Here is a 17,196-nt window from a genome sequence, read left to right as displayed (position 1 = left end):
TATCACACCAGATATATATAAATATATATATCTATATATATATATATTTATATATATCTGGTGTGATATTGTTATTACTGTTTGTATTGGTTCCTATGAGGAGTCATTCCGCCAAAGCTGGGAACCCTCATAGGTGGAGGCACTGCACTAAAAGAGAGAGAGAGAGCTGACCCCAGACTCCCAGAAGCCGAGGCTCAGGCCTTCTGTGAGCGTACAGTTAATAGCAGCACGCGTAATCGCCCGCAGTTTCCCTTAGGCATAGGGAAAGGGGGTTACACTATGCTATTACTAGTGTCAGAGCCCATACTGTTACTGTTGCTTTATATTAATATCATTTATGGGTTTAGAGTATGTATTTATTTAATTAAGCAAAGGGTAATAACATATAAAGACATTTGTGGGCAGTGTTAGTTGGGAAACAATAATTGTATTGTATGTCTTTATTTATATAGCGCCATTAATGTACATAGTGCTTCACAGTAGTAATACACGTGGTAATCAAATAATTAACAGATAACATAAATAACAGGTCATGGCAATAAGTGCTTCAGACATAAAAGTAACATTAAGGAAGATGAGTCCCTGCCCCGAGGAGCTTACAGTCTAATTGGTAGGTAGGGAGAACGTACAGAGACAGCAGGAGGGAGTTCTGGTAAGTGCGTCTGCAGGGGGCCAAGCTTTATGTATCGTGTTCAGAATATACACAGTGCTATTCATATGCTTCTTTAAGCAAGTGTGTCTTAAGGTGGGTCTTAGAGGTGGATAGGAAAAAAACTTTGGGGGTAAGGACGTTTCTTAGCTACCTTTTTTCATTAGCATGTATAACCTTGGTAATATTTTGAATTATGTTAGTGTCTCTTTCCCACTATTGTGAAATATATTGGAAAAAAATTATAACAGTAATAATACATTTATCTGCAACTGGCAACAAAATGTGTCCCCCACAAGTGTTCAGAATGCTACAATGTCTTAGTCATGGGCAACTTCTGCCAAAAGTATAATTTCACTTACTAATTGTGACAGAATTCTTCTTTATGGTGCCTGTGACCGGGCCTTTCGTTGTCTAAAAGGCTTTAAAAGCCTGTCTTTAGCTGATTAGTCCAGCAGGGAGCTGGTTAATTTCAGCAGGAGTTAATTGACCAATCTTCACCTGGCTCATCAAGCCTTCTGCACAGGCTGTAATAAATCTACACTCTAAACTCACTCTGATATTCTGAAACCCATTGACTTATTGATATTATTTTTACCGCTTTCACACTATACTACTACTACTAGTGTCAGAGCCCATACTATGCTATTACTAGTGTCGGAGCCCATACTGTGCTATTACTAGTGTCAGAGCCCATACTATGCTATTACTAGTGTCAGAGCCCATACTATGCTATTACTAGTGTCAGAGCCCATACTATGCTATTACTAGTGTCAGAGCCCATACAATACTATTACTAGTGTCGGAGCCCATACTGTGCTATTACTAGTGTCAGAGACCATACTGTGGTTTTACTAGTGTCAGAGCCCATACTATGCTATTACTAGTGTCAGAGCCCATACTATGCTATTACTAGTGTCAGAGCCCATACTATGCTATTACTAGTGTCAGAGCCCATACTATGCTATTACTAGTGTCAGAGCCCATACTATGCTATTACTAGTGTCAGAGCCCATACTATGCTATTACTAGTGTCAGAGCCCATACTATGCTATTACTAGTGTCAGAGCCCATACTATGCTATTACTAGTGTCAGAGCCCATACTATGCTATTATTAGTGTCAGAGCCCATACTAAGCTATTACTAGTGTCAGAGCCCATACTGTGCTATTACTAGTGTCAGAGCCCATACCGTGCTATTACTAGTGTCGGAGCCCATACTATGCTATTACTAGTGTCGGAGCCCATACTATGCTATTACTAGTGTCAGAGCCCATACAATACTATTACTAGTGTCGGAGCCCATACTGTGCTATTACTAGTGTCGGAGCCCATACTGTGCTATTACTAGTGTCAGAGCCCATACTGTGCTATTACTAGTGTCATAGCCCATACTATGCTATTACTAGTGTCAGAGCCCATACTATGCTATTACTAGTGTCAGAGCCCATACTATGCTATTACTAGTGTCAGAGCCCATACTATGCTATTACTAGTGTCAGAGCCCATACTATGCTATTACTAGTGTCAGAGCCCATACTATGCTATTACTAGTGTCAGAGCCCATACTATGCTATTACTAGTGTCAGAGCCCATACTATGCTATTACTAGTGTCAGAGCCCATACTATGCTATTACTAGTGTCAGAGCCCATACTATGCTATTATTAGTGTCAGAGCCCATACTAAGCTATTACTAGTGTCAGAGCCCATACTGTGCTATTACTAGTGTCAGAGCCCATACCGTGCTATTACTAGTGTCGGAGCCCATACTATGCTATTACTAGTGTCGGAGCCCATACTATACTATTACTAGTGTCGGAGCCCATACTATGCTATTACTAGTGTCCGAGCACATACTATGCTATTACTAGTGTCAGAGCCCATACTGTGCTATTACTAGTGTCATAGCCCATACTATGCTATTACTAGTGTCAGAGCCCATACTATGCTATTACTAGTCTCAAAGCGCATACTATGTGTGACAGGGCTGCTTGCACTTTTGTAGAAGTTAAAATGCATGTTTGCTTTCTGGCATCAAGTGCACCACTTTATCTTTCTTTCTCTTTTCTTTGCTGGGCCCAGCGATCTTTTATTTTTTTTTGTTTCCTTTACCTGAAACTTTACTAACCTTTTAATGTGGTGTCCTGAGGTCAGTCAGTACAATACAGGCCTGGTTGGAGTTAAACACAGTTTGATGTTACACAGCCATGGATATTTAAAACCAGAGACAGAACATAAAACACAGACAGAGCTCAGTTTTAGAACATCCAGTGAAACTCCTACACGGTACAGTGCCTAAATATTTATGTATAAATATCTACTAAGTAAATGGTCTTTTAGTTTGACATTTTTGGCCAAAATTGTTGTAAGCCCCCGAGCCACTGCACGGCAGACCACAATTTCAGGGGGCCCTAACACTTATATAAATTCTTAATAACATGTGTAATAACAGGAAGAATGATTTATAGTAAATCTGTCAATATTAGTTGCAAAGTTCTAAGTCTGATTGAAGCTTTTATTAACCTGTACATTACCAGGAAAAGCACTCTGTATTAGAGTTGTCACAACCATACTGCAAGCAAGCCAGTTCCCCTGAGTGGAAGATGCTATGGAGTGAGCCCTTAACCATTTAAATGTGGGAGGGGGTGAGCTTCAATTAGGTAGGAGGTTGCCACCCTCCAAACAGCCAAGACTAGCTGAACAAGAATTATAAAACATACTGGACACCTAACAAGCTCATATTGAACCCCCAAAATAACCACAACATATATATAAGCATATGAGTGTCACAGAGGAGTGCTAATGAGCATGGCAATATATATTTAAAACCAGAGACAGAACATAAAACACAGACAGAGCTCCATAGCATCTTCCACTCAGGGGAACTGGCTTGCTTACAGTATGGTTGTGACAACTCTAATACAGAGTGCTTTTCCTGGTAATGTACAGGTTAATAAAAGCTTCAATCAGACTTAGAACTTTGCAACTAATATTGACAGATTTACTATAAATCATTCTTCCTGTTATTACACAGGTTATTAAGAATTTATATTAGCGTTAGGGACCCCTGAAATGTGGTCTGCCGTGCCGTTGGCTCAGGGGCTTACAACAATTTTGGCCAAAAATGTCAAACTAAAAGACCATTTTACTTAATAGATATTTATACATATATATTTAGGCACTGTACCGTGTATGAGTTTCACTGGATGTTCTAAAACTGAGCTCTGTCTGTGTTTTATGTTCTGTCTCTGGTTTTAAATATATATTGCCATGCTCAGTAGCACTCCTCTGTGACACTCATATGCTTATATATATGTTGTGGTTATTTTGGGGGTTCAATAGGAGCTTGTTAGGTGTCCAGTATGTTACACAGCCATGGGCAATCTCTGTTAAAAAGGAAAATGGTGTTTCCTTCCTGCATACCATTCAGGGTGGATTATACCATGGTATGGGGAGGGGAATTAAAGTAAGTGATACTGAATGTCATTTATTTTGCAGAGTAAAGACATGCATGGGATGTTTATAAAATGTACTGTTTTTTGGGGGGCTTGCTATAGAAAATTGTATGTTGTGTGAAGTGTATTATGTTTGCTAATTGTGTAAGTTTTGGGAGATCACTCCCCTGTGTGGTTTACTTAATTTGGTTTGGTCCAAATTAACCAGTAATAAAAGGGGGTTAATTTCCCTAGGGGCCTGCTGCACTCCTTGTTGCTGCTATGTGATATGAGGTTGTCTCTTTCTGCACTCCTTATTGCTGTTATGTGATATGAGGATGTCTGTGGAACTTCAGTGAAAGGATGCAAACTTTCTAATGCAGATATTACTGGCTATTATGTGGCTGGAGACATCATGCTGGGAGAACTGGTTATTGTACACCTGAATGTGGAATCCCTACTAAAAAGAAGGTTCAAAGAACAGCAAAAGCCTCTTTCATTCTTCTCAGGGTCTGATGCTGCTGCTTCTTTAAATAAAGGCTGGGACTCAACCTTTCACATATGGTGGTAGCGGTGGGATAATTGATGCTGTACCCAACATCTAAACCCTATGGTCCCAGATGAAAAGGACCCAAAGGAAGGTAGCAGCTCGCCCTAACAGACGAAGATATCCGGGTGTCCTGACCAGACAAGGGCTGATCGAGTAGAAGAAATTGGTGCAGGGCGTGGAGGTAATTATGGAGGATGACGAGGGATTGGAGGCCACTGGGGAGGTTGGAGCCAAGCCCAAGATCCATACAGTGGAAGCAGTTAAGACTGGAGCGGAAGGAAAGGAGGACCTTGTGAAGTGGCTGGTGGTCCAACAGGCAGAACAAGAGCAGCGGTGACAGGAGATGGAAGAGAAACAAGAGCAGCGGCGACAGGAGATGGAAGAGAAACAAGAGCTGCGGTGACAGGAGATGGAAGAGAAACAGGAGAGACATATGGATGAGATGCAGCGGCGATGGGCCACACAAGTAGAGCAACAGGAGAGATGGATGGTTGATATGCAGCAGCGACAGACACAGCAGATGACGGACATGATGAAGCTCCTTCAATCAGGAACCATAACACCGGCACCTGGGCCCATCATCCACAAAGAGATCGGCTTTAATAAACTGAGCCCTGAGGATGACATTGAAGCTTTTCTCGTCATGTTTGAGAGGGTGGCCAGAGCCAGTCAGTGGCCAAGATCACAATGGGAAATGAGGCTAGTGCCCACACTGACCGGGAAGGCTCAGATGGCCTACAGTGCTCTAAGTCCAGGGGATGCCGAAGACGACGAGATGGTGAAAGAGGCTATTTACAGGCGATATAACAAAAACCCGGAGACGTTTAGGCAAAGATTCCGCAACCTCCGCTATAATCATTCAGAAGGACCGCGGGAGACTTATGCCAAATTGAAGGATCTTGTGAATAAGTGGATTGGGCCGACCAAGAAGACAAGAAAGGAAATTTTGGAGCTATTTGTCCTTGAGCAGTTCCAGGTGCGTGACTGTGGATGCAAGAACATTGGCCCAAAACTGGGGATAAAGCTATAGACCTGGCTGAGGACTATTTGGCAGCTCATCAGGAACGTGAGAGAAGACCAGTGGTAAGATCTCCTCCCCCCTCATCACATGCACCAGTATGGGAATCTTCATTTAGACAGGGGCAGGGTGGAGCTCACATAAACCGGATGCACGAATATGCCATCTCTGTAAGAAATCAGGACACATAGCCAGATATTGCCGACAAGGGAAGAATGGGCCAAGTACTATTACTAGTGTCAGAGCGCACTATTACTAGTGTCACAACTGAAAACAAGAAACAAAAAATACAAAAACATTACACTTAATTAAAAACAAGCATTTGCCAAAAAATGCATTGCCTGTCACTGTATTTATCTATAGCCCAAAAAGGGGCATAGATAAACACATTGGCAGTCAATGCGCAACCTAAAAAAAATTAAAACAAGCATCAAAAAAACACATGTAAAAAGAATTAATAATCAAAAAAACACACTGAAAAAAAAATACAATCAATGTTTTTCTTACTTTTGACGTCTTCACCCTCCAATTCCGAGACCATCAACAAAAGCAGGAACCTCTTGACAGTCAACACAATGATCCTCAACAGCCGGCAAACCCATCTTCTTCTTTATCTTCATCTGTCCATTGTAATTCATAGTACTCCAAGAGGCGGATGTTGTCCTGTTGTCTTCTTAAGGTCAAATGAGACAGGACAGGCCTTATATAAGGCCTGTGATGTCACATTTGAGTGTTAGATGGTACAGCTCCAATCCGATTGGATGCTGTACCATGTGACAGAGTTTTTTTTTTGTTTTTATAAGGCTGAGACTTCATCTTCAAGGGATGAACGTTACATACTTAAAAAATGGCTGCCATCACATGATACTACAACAATCAGATTGTGAGATATACCAAGTGAGGTATCACATGGTACATCCCCAATCCGATTAGTTTAAGTACCATGTGACATCTTATTTTTTTTTTTTTAAATGATGTGAAATCATCTTTATGGATGATGTCACATTCTTTTTTTTTTTAAATTGTGTGTGCCTAGCACTCTCTTTTTAAGTGAAACTTCTTTGTATTTTGTCACACACATTGTATTTGTGATGGTGATGATTTTAATTAAAAATCAACACAGTTTCAGTGACAAAACACAAAGAAGTGTGGAAGTATGACTTTGAACGCACGTGCATGGCACACAACCCCTGTTTTAGCTTTTTGCACTAATATATTTATAATAGACGACAAAGAAGCCCAATGCAACGTCCAACATGACAGAAATACACAGTAAAATACTTATATATTCGCTTGAAAAAGGGTAATTTAGTTTAATCCTTTGGCCAAAGCGTTGTAAGCTTGCGAGCCACAACAAGGCAGACACCTGTTCGCAAGGCCTAACACTACCAGATAAAATACTAATATACCTCTATTAGGATTAAAATTCTCATTTACCTCTATTAGGAGGGAAAAAGACCACATTGGATCTAAATCCAGTAGAATGAAAGGACCTGCAAACTAGGGAAGTGGGGAGGGGCGGGCTTAAAACCTGGGAAGGAGGAGCCACTAACCTCCAACAGCTGAAACAGCTGAGAATAGGTGAACAAAACACAAAACCCCAGCAAGCTCTTTTTGGAAATCTCTGAGCCCCCACAAAATATATGTGTAGCCAGGTCCCCTGTTGGTAGCGGGGCCGTGCGCGAGCAGCGCGCGTGTCTCTCTCTCATGCGGCCGGTTGCCAGGGACGCAAGTGGGCTGGTTGCCGGGGACGCGAGCGGGCCAGTTGCCGGGGACGCGATCGTGCCGTTGCTAGGGCCGCGGTCGCGTCACGAAGGTCCCGGAGGCTTGTGGAGCAGGGCGCCGCCATTGCTAGGTGTGTTGCGCAAGGGCACAGAAGCGCCGGGAGGAATGCAGGAAGGTCGCGCATGCGCAGAGCAGGGCAGTCCACCCCCAGGGTGCACAGGGGCAGAGCCACATGACCCCAGGGAGCCAATAGGGCTGCAGCATCTCCTTGCAAGGAGATTGATACATTTCGCGCGCTGAGCCACGCTAGTCAGTGCTGGACCGGGAGAGCTAGGGGAAGGAGCTGAGTGCAGGGGTCTGTGACCCACTGCAATAGGCCAGAAAACCCCTAGGCCCCAGATAGGTCCTGATCTCTCCTAGCTTGTGGTGCATAGGGACTGGCCCTAAGTTAGGGACTATCCCATTATTGTCAGTGATAGATAGGGACACAGCGGACGCTGCGCTCCCTGAACGGAGGCTTGGGCTCAGGCCTACACCCCAGAGACAGAGATCATCTCCAGGGTGGGACCGCCCCTGGCGGACCCCGTGCGAGGAGATCCGGGATCAGAAAGAATCATCAAGCGACTGATACTTTGCAAAGTTGTTTGCTGGCCCGAGTGCAGGAGCACTCGGCAGGTACCTTCATAAGTGCACCAACCTATACCATTCTCACATTACCTATTCACATAGTGGCAGCGCTGACCACGGGACAAAAGGGGGTAGGCTGTGGACACGGTGTGGGGATACACGGTGGTGGTAACTCCTAGTGGAGTACCGGGGGTACTCCTAGTGGAGTAAGAGACACTGAGAGGACTGAGTTACCTGGTGGAGATAACACCTAGAGGGGAGTGTTAGTAGTGTTATGTTATAAGAGTGTGTTATTGCCTGCATAAATATTCTGCGTTACAGTAAACTGGTTATATATATCCCTGAGTACGTGGTTATTGTATATGTGGGTCCTGTGTAGACAAACTTCTATATATCCCTAGAACCCTACACAGGTGGAGGCGCTGAAACCAAGAACGATCCAGAGGATTCACCCCAGGCTCTCACTGGCGGAGGCTCAGACCTCCTGTGAGTCTGACAGGTATAACGCACCACACCTGGTAACATACAGGTCCCCCCTTACATATATATATATATATATATATATATATATATATATATATATATATATATATATATATATAATATATGCGATTGGGTGAGGTGCAGGGGGGGGGGAGGAGGTGAGGTGCAGGGGGGGGGGAGGTCAGGTGCAGGGGGGGGGAGGAGGTCAGGTGCAGGGGGGAGGAGGTCAGGTGCAGGGGGGAGGAGGTCAGGTGCAGGGGGGGGAGGTTAGGTGCAGGGGGGGGAGGAGGTTAGGTGCGGGGGGGGAGGAGGTGAGGTGCAGGGGGGGGAGGAGGTGAGGTGCAGGGGGGGAGGAGGTGAGGTGCAGGGGGGGAGGAGATGAGGTGCAGGGGGGAGGAGGTGAGGTGTAGGGGGGGCAGGAGGTGAGGTGCAGGGGGGGGGATGTGAGGCGAGATGCAGGGGGGGTGATGTGAGGCGAGATGCAGGGGGGTGATGTGAGGCGAGATGCAGGGGGGGTGATGTGAGGCGAGATGCAGGGGGAGTGATGTGAGGCGAGATGCAGGGGGAGTGATGTGAGGCGAGATGCAGGGGGAGTGATGTGAGGCGAGATGCAGGGGGGGTGAGGTGAGATGCAATGGGGGTGATGTGAGATGCAGGGGGGGTGATGTGAGATGCAGGGGGGGTGATGTGAGATGCAGGGGGGGATGTGAGATGCAGGAGGGGGATGTGAGATGCAGGGGGGATGTTAGATGCAGGGGGGGGGTGGGATCCAGGGGGAGTGGAATGTGTGTGGTCTGCAGGGGGGTATTGTGTGTGATGTGGAGGGTGAGTATTGTGTATGGGTGAGGGGGAGATATGGGGGTGTGAGAGGGGGAGTCACAAACGTTGAGGGGGCAGGCGTAGATATGAGGATGAGTGCTGGGGGAGATATGAGGCTGAAGATGATGAGGGGTGCTGGGGGATATGAGGATGATGATGAGGGGTGCTGGGGGAAATATGAGGATGAGGGGTGCTGGGGAGATATATATCAGGATGAGGGTTTCTGGGGCAGATGAGGATGATGAGGGGTGCTGGAGATATGAGGATGATGATGAGAGGTGCTGGGGGAGATATGATGATGATGATGATGATGATGATGATGATGATGATGATGATGATGATGATGATGATGATGATGATGATGATGATGATGATGATGATGATGATGATGATGATGATGATGATGATGATGATGATTTTACCTGTGCGGCCCGAATCTGTATTCCTTGGAGCAGTTCGGCCCTTCTCACTTGACAAGTTGTGCAGGCCTGCTCTAGTGGAATATTTAAGGAGAACGGGAAAATATAAAGGAATAAAGATAGGAGAAACTGACTGTAAATTGTGCTAATTTGCAGATCTGTCATTAATGGTAACTAACCTGGAAGAATCTTTAAGGGAAATACATAAAGCTGTGGTGGAATTTGGGAAATTCTCAGGATTTAAGGTAAACTGCACAAAGACGGAAGTATTGTTACTCACGAATAAAAACAATGTAAAATAGGAGGCTGCCATTTAAAAGGACAAGGAAAGCAATAACATATCTAAGCATAAATAGAGACCCTGATCTGGGGAAAATATATGCAAATAATTATAAAAACCATCATCACGAGAGTTAAGGAATTAAAAGGATGGCAAAATTGACATCTGAGCCTCATGGGAAGATTCCAACTATTTAAAATGGATAGTTTTGCTAGGATTTTATTTCCTTTGCAAACGTTGCCTTTATTAATTAAACATAAAGATTTTCAAGAATTTGATAAAGCAATAAATAAATTCATATGTATGGGGAAAAGCCGAATAGCTATAAGTTTAACTACAAACTAAATAAAAAAACAGATTAATATTTCTTCCACCACTTGTATAGCTTCTGCTAAGGTAATTTGATGGATAGAGAGAGAGATGGATGGATGCTGCGGGAGAGGAGCGGAGATGCAGCTGGAGCTTGGATGAGAGATGTATTTACTGTTAGCAGTTTTAAATTTGGCAGTTTTTTTATTTCAAATTCTCAGCGCTCTGTATCTCTGAAAGGTGAATTGGCAAGTTGCCAAAAATTCTGGGCATTACTGAATGAATAATGCCCGGAATTCTAACCAATCAGAGAGCAGGGATTTCAATAATGCCCGGAATGTTACTGCTTTAACCTATAATTAAGTAATAATCCCAGAAGAACAGGGCATTACTGGCCAATAATGCCCTGGCTGGAAGAGTTGAAGGCCCGTGGCGAAGCAGAGGAACTTTAACCCAGCCAGTATTGCCCCCCTCCAGCACCATATTGCAGTGTGCATGTACTCCTCTCTATAGTCGTTATACTTGCCAGGTTAAGTGCACGAAAGGTCCGGAGCGTGGAAGGTACTATGCCAAGGTCAGGGTTGGAGAGAGCAGGGTAGTTGAAGTTCAAAGTCGTGGTCTGGGTATGAGAAGAGCAGAGAGTCAAAGGCAGCCGAGTTCAGTATTCCAGATAAGCGGGTGGTCAAAGGCAAGCCGGGACGGTACACGAGGGGTTAATCTAGGAAGCAAGCCAACAGGACAGGGACAAGGCAGGATCAGCAGAGGCAAACACAGAGTAACACAATCTATGCTCAGCCAAAATTCCTTGATTAGCCAATCCCCATGGGGGGTGGAGCGGAGGCACGGCCTGTGATAGGCTGGAACCAATGAGCAGCTGCAGCTGCTTGTATCAGCTGATGATATTGTTGCCACGGAGCTTGGGGGCGTGGCGCACATGTCCCGTGCCGCACACTGGGAGCGTGCGGCGCAATGCGGAGCCCGCGGCGTCAGGTGACGTCACTGATGCGTACTGTGCGTGTCAGAGAGGAACACGGGCTGAAGGTGCCCCACGCGTGCGCGGAGCTGCGCGAGAGGAAGCGCGGGGTAGGCGTGCGTCCGTAATCCTCACACAGCTACAGACAAACTGCAGCTACAAACAAACTCTTCAGACAGACACTTAATTTGCAGCTACAAACACACTCTCCCCCCTCCTGAATCCATTCTGTTTGTGGAGCTGTGTTCACGGGGGGAGGGGGAGGAGTCACTGCCTAGCTGCTGCTTCCTGACCAATCCTCTGCCCTGTCTCAGAGCTATTCTGACAAAAGGAAAAGCTGATTGGCTAGAAATAAACACTTTGCAAGCTGCCAAAAATTCCGGGCATTGCTGAACGAATAATGCCCGGAATTTTAACCAATCAGAGAGCAGGGATTTCAATTTTACAGCTTTAGCCTATAATCTGCATTACCACTATATTTAGGTGTTTCTCCTAGTTAAACTTGGTAAGCGATTCTGATGCACTTTTATTTGATATTGTGGCGCACAGAAATCGTTTTTTACGTACATACCATTCACATATGTATGCCAACCACAGTTTATTTCTGTGTGCCAAAAACAAATGAACAAAAAAAAAATCTTTTTTTCGCGCAGATGGAAAAATTTGAGGACAGTACATAGACGCGGAATTGAAATTTAGTTTTTTAGGCACCCATTTTGCGCCTAAAAAAGCAATTCATGACGCGTGATACATAGGTCCCCATGTGTCTCCTCTTGCTATTTCTTTCATCCATTAATATCTTGTGCGTTCCTGCTTCAGGTGCAAAAGTCACTGAAATATGACACCAGGTGAATTAATAATGACCTCCGCTGCACAGGCTTCTCTTACACAGGATGACGTGCAGTCACATGGCAGAGTTACACAGGTAAACGTGCAATATGACTAACAGCAGCTACTTTCAAATTTAGGCGGTAACATTATCTGTATTTAAATACAAACAATGCTAAAGTACAGTCAGTGCTCGGTTCGTGCGGCGAGGGATTAAACTGCACAAGGCAGAGGCAGGAGAAACCGCAAATACCAATAAACAAAATGCCGCTCACACAGGACACTGTGCATATTTATTTATTTATTTATAAAATGTTTTACCAGGAAGTAATACATTGAGAGTTACCTCTCGTTTTCAAGTATGTCCTGGGCATAGTTAATATGACAAATAATACATGTTACAAATACAGTTACATAAATGAACAGGGTATACAATATACAGCACAGGCTATACCTATCTTCCTTACATAGGCTTATATAACAGTTACAGACCAGATTAAAATGTGAGACAGCCTTAGTTTTGAAAGAACTTAAACTGGTGGTGGATGTGAGAGTCTCCGGTAGGTTGTTCCAGTTTTAGGGTGCAGGGTACGGTAAGAGAAGGAGGAGCGGCCGGATACTTTGTTGAGCCTTGGGACCATGAACAGTCTTTTGGAGTCAGATCTCAGATGATGTGTGGTAGGGGTGAGGAGCTTGTTCAGATAGGTGGGTAGTTTGCCCAGAAAGTATTTGAAGGCAAGACAGGAAAGGTGAACTTTGCGCCTAGACTCGAGTGATGACCAATCTAGTTCTTTGAGCATTTCGCAGTGATGTGTTTTGTAGTTGCATTGGAGAACGAAACGACAAATTGAATTGTAGAGGGTAACAAGTTTGCCAAGGTGGGTTTGGGGTGCCGAGCCATATACAGTACTATGTCTCCATAGTTGATAATTGGCATTAGCATCTGCTGTGCAATAGGCTTTCTGACAGCAGGCTTAGGGAGGATTCGTTCCTGTAAAGTACACCTAGTTTGGCATAGGTTTTGGATGTCAGGGTATCAATGTGTATTCCGAATGTTAAGTGGGAGTCAAACCATATGCCCAGGTATTTAAAACTAGTAACAGGAGTTAGGGTGGTGTTAGCGTTGGTTCTGATCTGGAGCTCAGTCACTGGAAGCTTTAAAAATTTAGTCTTGGTCCCAAATACCATTGTTACAGTCTTGTCGGTGTTTAAAAACAGTTTGTTTTGGGAAATCCAGTTTTCGAGTCTCAAAAAGTCAGACTGAAGTATGTGTTCAAGGTCAGAGAGGCTATGGCTGTGTGCATATAGGATTGTTTCATCTGCATACATGTGTATTGAGGCTTCCTTACAAGCTGTGGGAAGATCATTGATGAACACTGAGAAGAGTAGGGGCCCCAGAACAGAGCCTTGCGGGACACCACAGGTGATATCCAAGGGGTTGGAGTTAGAGCCTGAGATGGACACATGTTGGGATCTACCTGATAGGTAGGACTGAAACCAGTGTAGCCGGGACCCCTTTTACCGACATTTGTTGTTGTGGGGTGGAAGAGTGCCGCAGTAGGGAACGCTCCGATATCGGAGGTTCCGAGATAGAGGGAGCCGCCATGTTTAAGGTTGGCGCAGGCGCAGGACCGGCCCGACAGGAGGTTGCGCATGCGCGGGCAGGATGGCAAAAGCCCGCGAAGGAGGAGAGCTCTGATAGGAGGGAGGCCAGGGAACTACGTGTCCCAGCAGCCCCGCGGACCCTCGTGACGCGCGAGGACCAATGAGATGCGAGGAAGGGAGGAAAATGGGTAGTGGGGCACGCACTTGAGTCAGAGCTAGCGGGAGGAGGAAGGAGAAGGAGCTCCGGTGTAGGGAGGCATTCCGCCCCTACCTAGGCCCTATACGCCAGGCCCAGTTAGACCCTGAGCCCCCGTAGTGTGAAGCTGAGCTAGGGACTGACCATAGATAGGTTCCGGTTCCCTTACTTTGTGTGTGATCACTATCGGGACATTTCCAAGTCAGCGGGAGGTCTGGGCTCAGACCCCGCGGCTGTGTTGCTGCGTGTCTGGGTGGGATCGCCCCGGACACCTACGGGCGACGTCATCTAGGCCCACATCGATCCTTTGTGAAGACTGTTGCAGGACCGGGTACTGGAGTGCCCGGCAGGTAAACTACAAGTGCACCAACTGTATCACCAGTTATTCAGGACACAGTGGCTGCGCAGTCACACACACACATAGATTCACTGTCTCCCTTGAGGGTGGGGGAAATATTGGACGAGGGACTGGACACGGGGTGGGATCACCCGGTGAAGGAGGGTAGTGAGCGTCCTGCGAGATATAGTGTATAGTGTCTGCCTCAAAGAGGGACACCGGTTGATGATAAAGAAAGAGTGAGGTTACGCCATATTATTCATGCTAGTAAAGTTATTGGTTGGTTATATTGCTGTGCGTGTGTGTGTTGATGTACATAAGGTCCTGCGAAGAACCACTTCCCCTCTGGCGGAAGCTGTCGCAGGTGGAGGCGCTGCACCAAGTATCAAGTATTGCGCGTGCCCCAGGCTCTCCGTGGCAGAGGCTTAGGCCCTGTGAGCCTACAGGTTATACAGCATATGGTAGTGGTCTGTGTTCGCTAGGAACCAGGGCTACACCAGTTTAAAGCATGCTTCCTTATTCCAGAGCTCTGGAGTTTGTTAAGCAGGATAGCATGATCAACAGTATCAAAAGCCTTTGCAAAAGCTAGGAATACTGCACCAGTGAGTTGTCACCGTTCCATTCCACACTGGATTTCATTGCAAACTTTTAGCAGGGTAGTTACCGTGGAGTGTTTGGGGCGAAAGCCAGATTGGAATTGGCTAGGGAAATTTGTCTTGTTATAGTAATCGCTTAATTGGGAGTGGACACATTTTTCCATGACTTTAGAAAGGATTGGGAGAAGGGAGATTGGCCTGTAGTTTGAGACAGTGTTTTTGTCCCCACTTTTGAAGATTGGGACAACTCTGGCAGTTTTCCATTTCCTATTGCTTATTTATTATATCCATACGCATATTTCTGGGACACCTCTTGCATCAGTGTAACGGGACCAAGGAGTTATATTAATTTCTTCCCAGGGATAACTCACTTCCTAGGCGACACATCAGGTCTGCTCCAGAAGTGAAGGTGTTTATCTTGGAGATAACGATCAGTTTGTATAACTCCTTGTCTAAAAGCTCACATGACAAATACATGTGAATTGAACCACAGAAAATAAGCTGCATATCTCTTCAAACACTGCTGCATATTTTGTGGAAGAGGAGTAGGGAGATATTCATTAACAAAAAAGTTGCAATAAAACCTTAATTAACAAGCAGGAGCAGTGAGAGTGCTGCATGGTAATCGGGACGCCTGCAATGCTGGTTTGTTCTTTGGCTACAAACCACAAACAGTAATTATAGGAGGTCTTTCACAGAGGACACACACTTTCCTTTCTCACCTTTTCTCCCTGGTAACCAACACACACAAAATGACACTGAGATTTCCTCCCTTTTTTTTTACCCACACAAAGCTAAAATGTGTTTTTAACCCTTACACTAGTGGATAGCAATTAGAGGGTTTCATTGGCTCACTGAATAAAGTCACTGGGAGATGCACCGATCTATCACTGGCCTATCATTCAGTGGTGAAGAGGGTTGGAAATCCCACCTTCTATTGTTCTTAGAAGTGCACACCATAATATGAAATATTACAAATTCTACATTCCTATGCCTTAAATGTAGATGACTTCTTGGCTGCTTTTATCTGATATCTCACTGTATTAAAAAAAAAAAAATTAATCATTGTATATACCTTTTCTTTTTAAGGCTACGTAGTGTGTCCAGGCAAAAGGTGACACATTGTGTGCTCATTTGCATGTCATCTCCCAGAATCCCTTGCTGCAGTGGGAGCACTGTATGCGAGGTGATAATGGCGGCGGTTACAGAGACCCTGCACTTCACCCGAATGCCGGGGAGCACACGCAGTGCCTCTGCATCTTCCCTTGGCTTCGGGTGAAGCGTTGGCAACCACGACAATGTGATATCACATGACCCTGTGACGTTGAGTGGAAGAGCAGGCAGTTTGCCAAGGTGGGAAAGTGGTAGTCACTATGTAAAATGACAGCAGTTGATTTATAGTAATAATAATAACTTTATTTGATGCAGCACTTTATTCCCGATGGGACTTAAAGCGCATCACAATTACAGTACAGTGCGCGGTACGCAGCACATAGGATTGTTACAGACACAGCCCCTGCCCAGGTGAGCTTACAATCTGTGATTTTGGTGCCTGAGGCACAGGGAGATAAAGTGACTTGCCCAAGGTTCCCCTGATTCAAACTCAGTGTCCATTGTTTACAGAGTCAGCGCCTTTACTCACTGAGCCACTGCTCTTCCCAAACCAGTATATTACTCTGCAATGTGCTGCAGGTCTATCTGCCTGCCCAAGGGGCTAAGCTGCTGCTGCTGCTGCAGCAAAAGCAGAACGCCTTGGACAGTTTGAACAAGTTTGTCCCTCCCCTTGCCCTGTAGCTGGACAACACACACAGTCACATGACCAAGCCACGTGGGCTGCACTGGGCACAAGGAGAAGGGGGGAGAGGAGAGGGGAATGTGCTGGGATCATACATCTGATAGGACTGTAACTGAGCCACAGTGAGCACATCTCTACCCCACAACTTTATTTGTACTCACACAGACACACAGACCCACTATTGTTTTTGTTACACATTTACTGTTCAACTTGCTTTTGGGAAGTCTGTACTGCTCTCTGAGCAGAAATAAGCATACATCTTTCTAACATATGGTCGGAATAACATGAAATGAACTCAGTATTCAGGCACTGGGCAACTGCTTTATTTAAAAAATGTTGTAACCCTTTACAAAGGGGGGGATTATTCCCCCCCCCCCTCCCACTCCCTTTTCCCATTATCTGATGTTATGTGTGTGGCACGTATTGCATTATAATTCCCTGCAATGTATTGCCACTTTTGTAAAGCGCTGTGTACACTGGTGGGGCTATTTAAATAATAATAATAATAACAACATCCATGCATGCTCTGCGGACAGCAACTCTGCAGTGTT

The sequence above is a fragment of the Ascaphus truei genome, chromosome 1 (assembly GCF_040206685.1).
Source record: "Ascaphus truei isolate aAscTru1 chromosome 1, aAscTru1.hap1, whole genome shotgun sequence".
Lineage (NCBI taxonomy): Eukaryota > Metazoa > Chordata > Amphibia > Anura > Ascaphidae > Ascaphus > Ascaphus truei.
Note: the sequence above shows the minus strand (reverse complement) of the source record.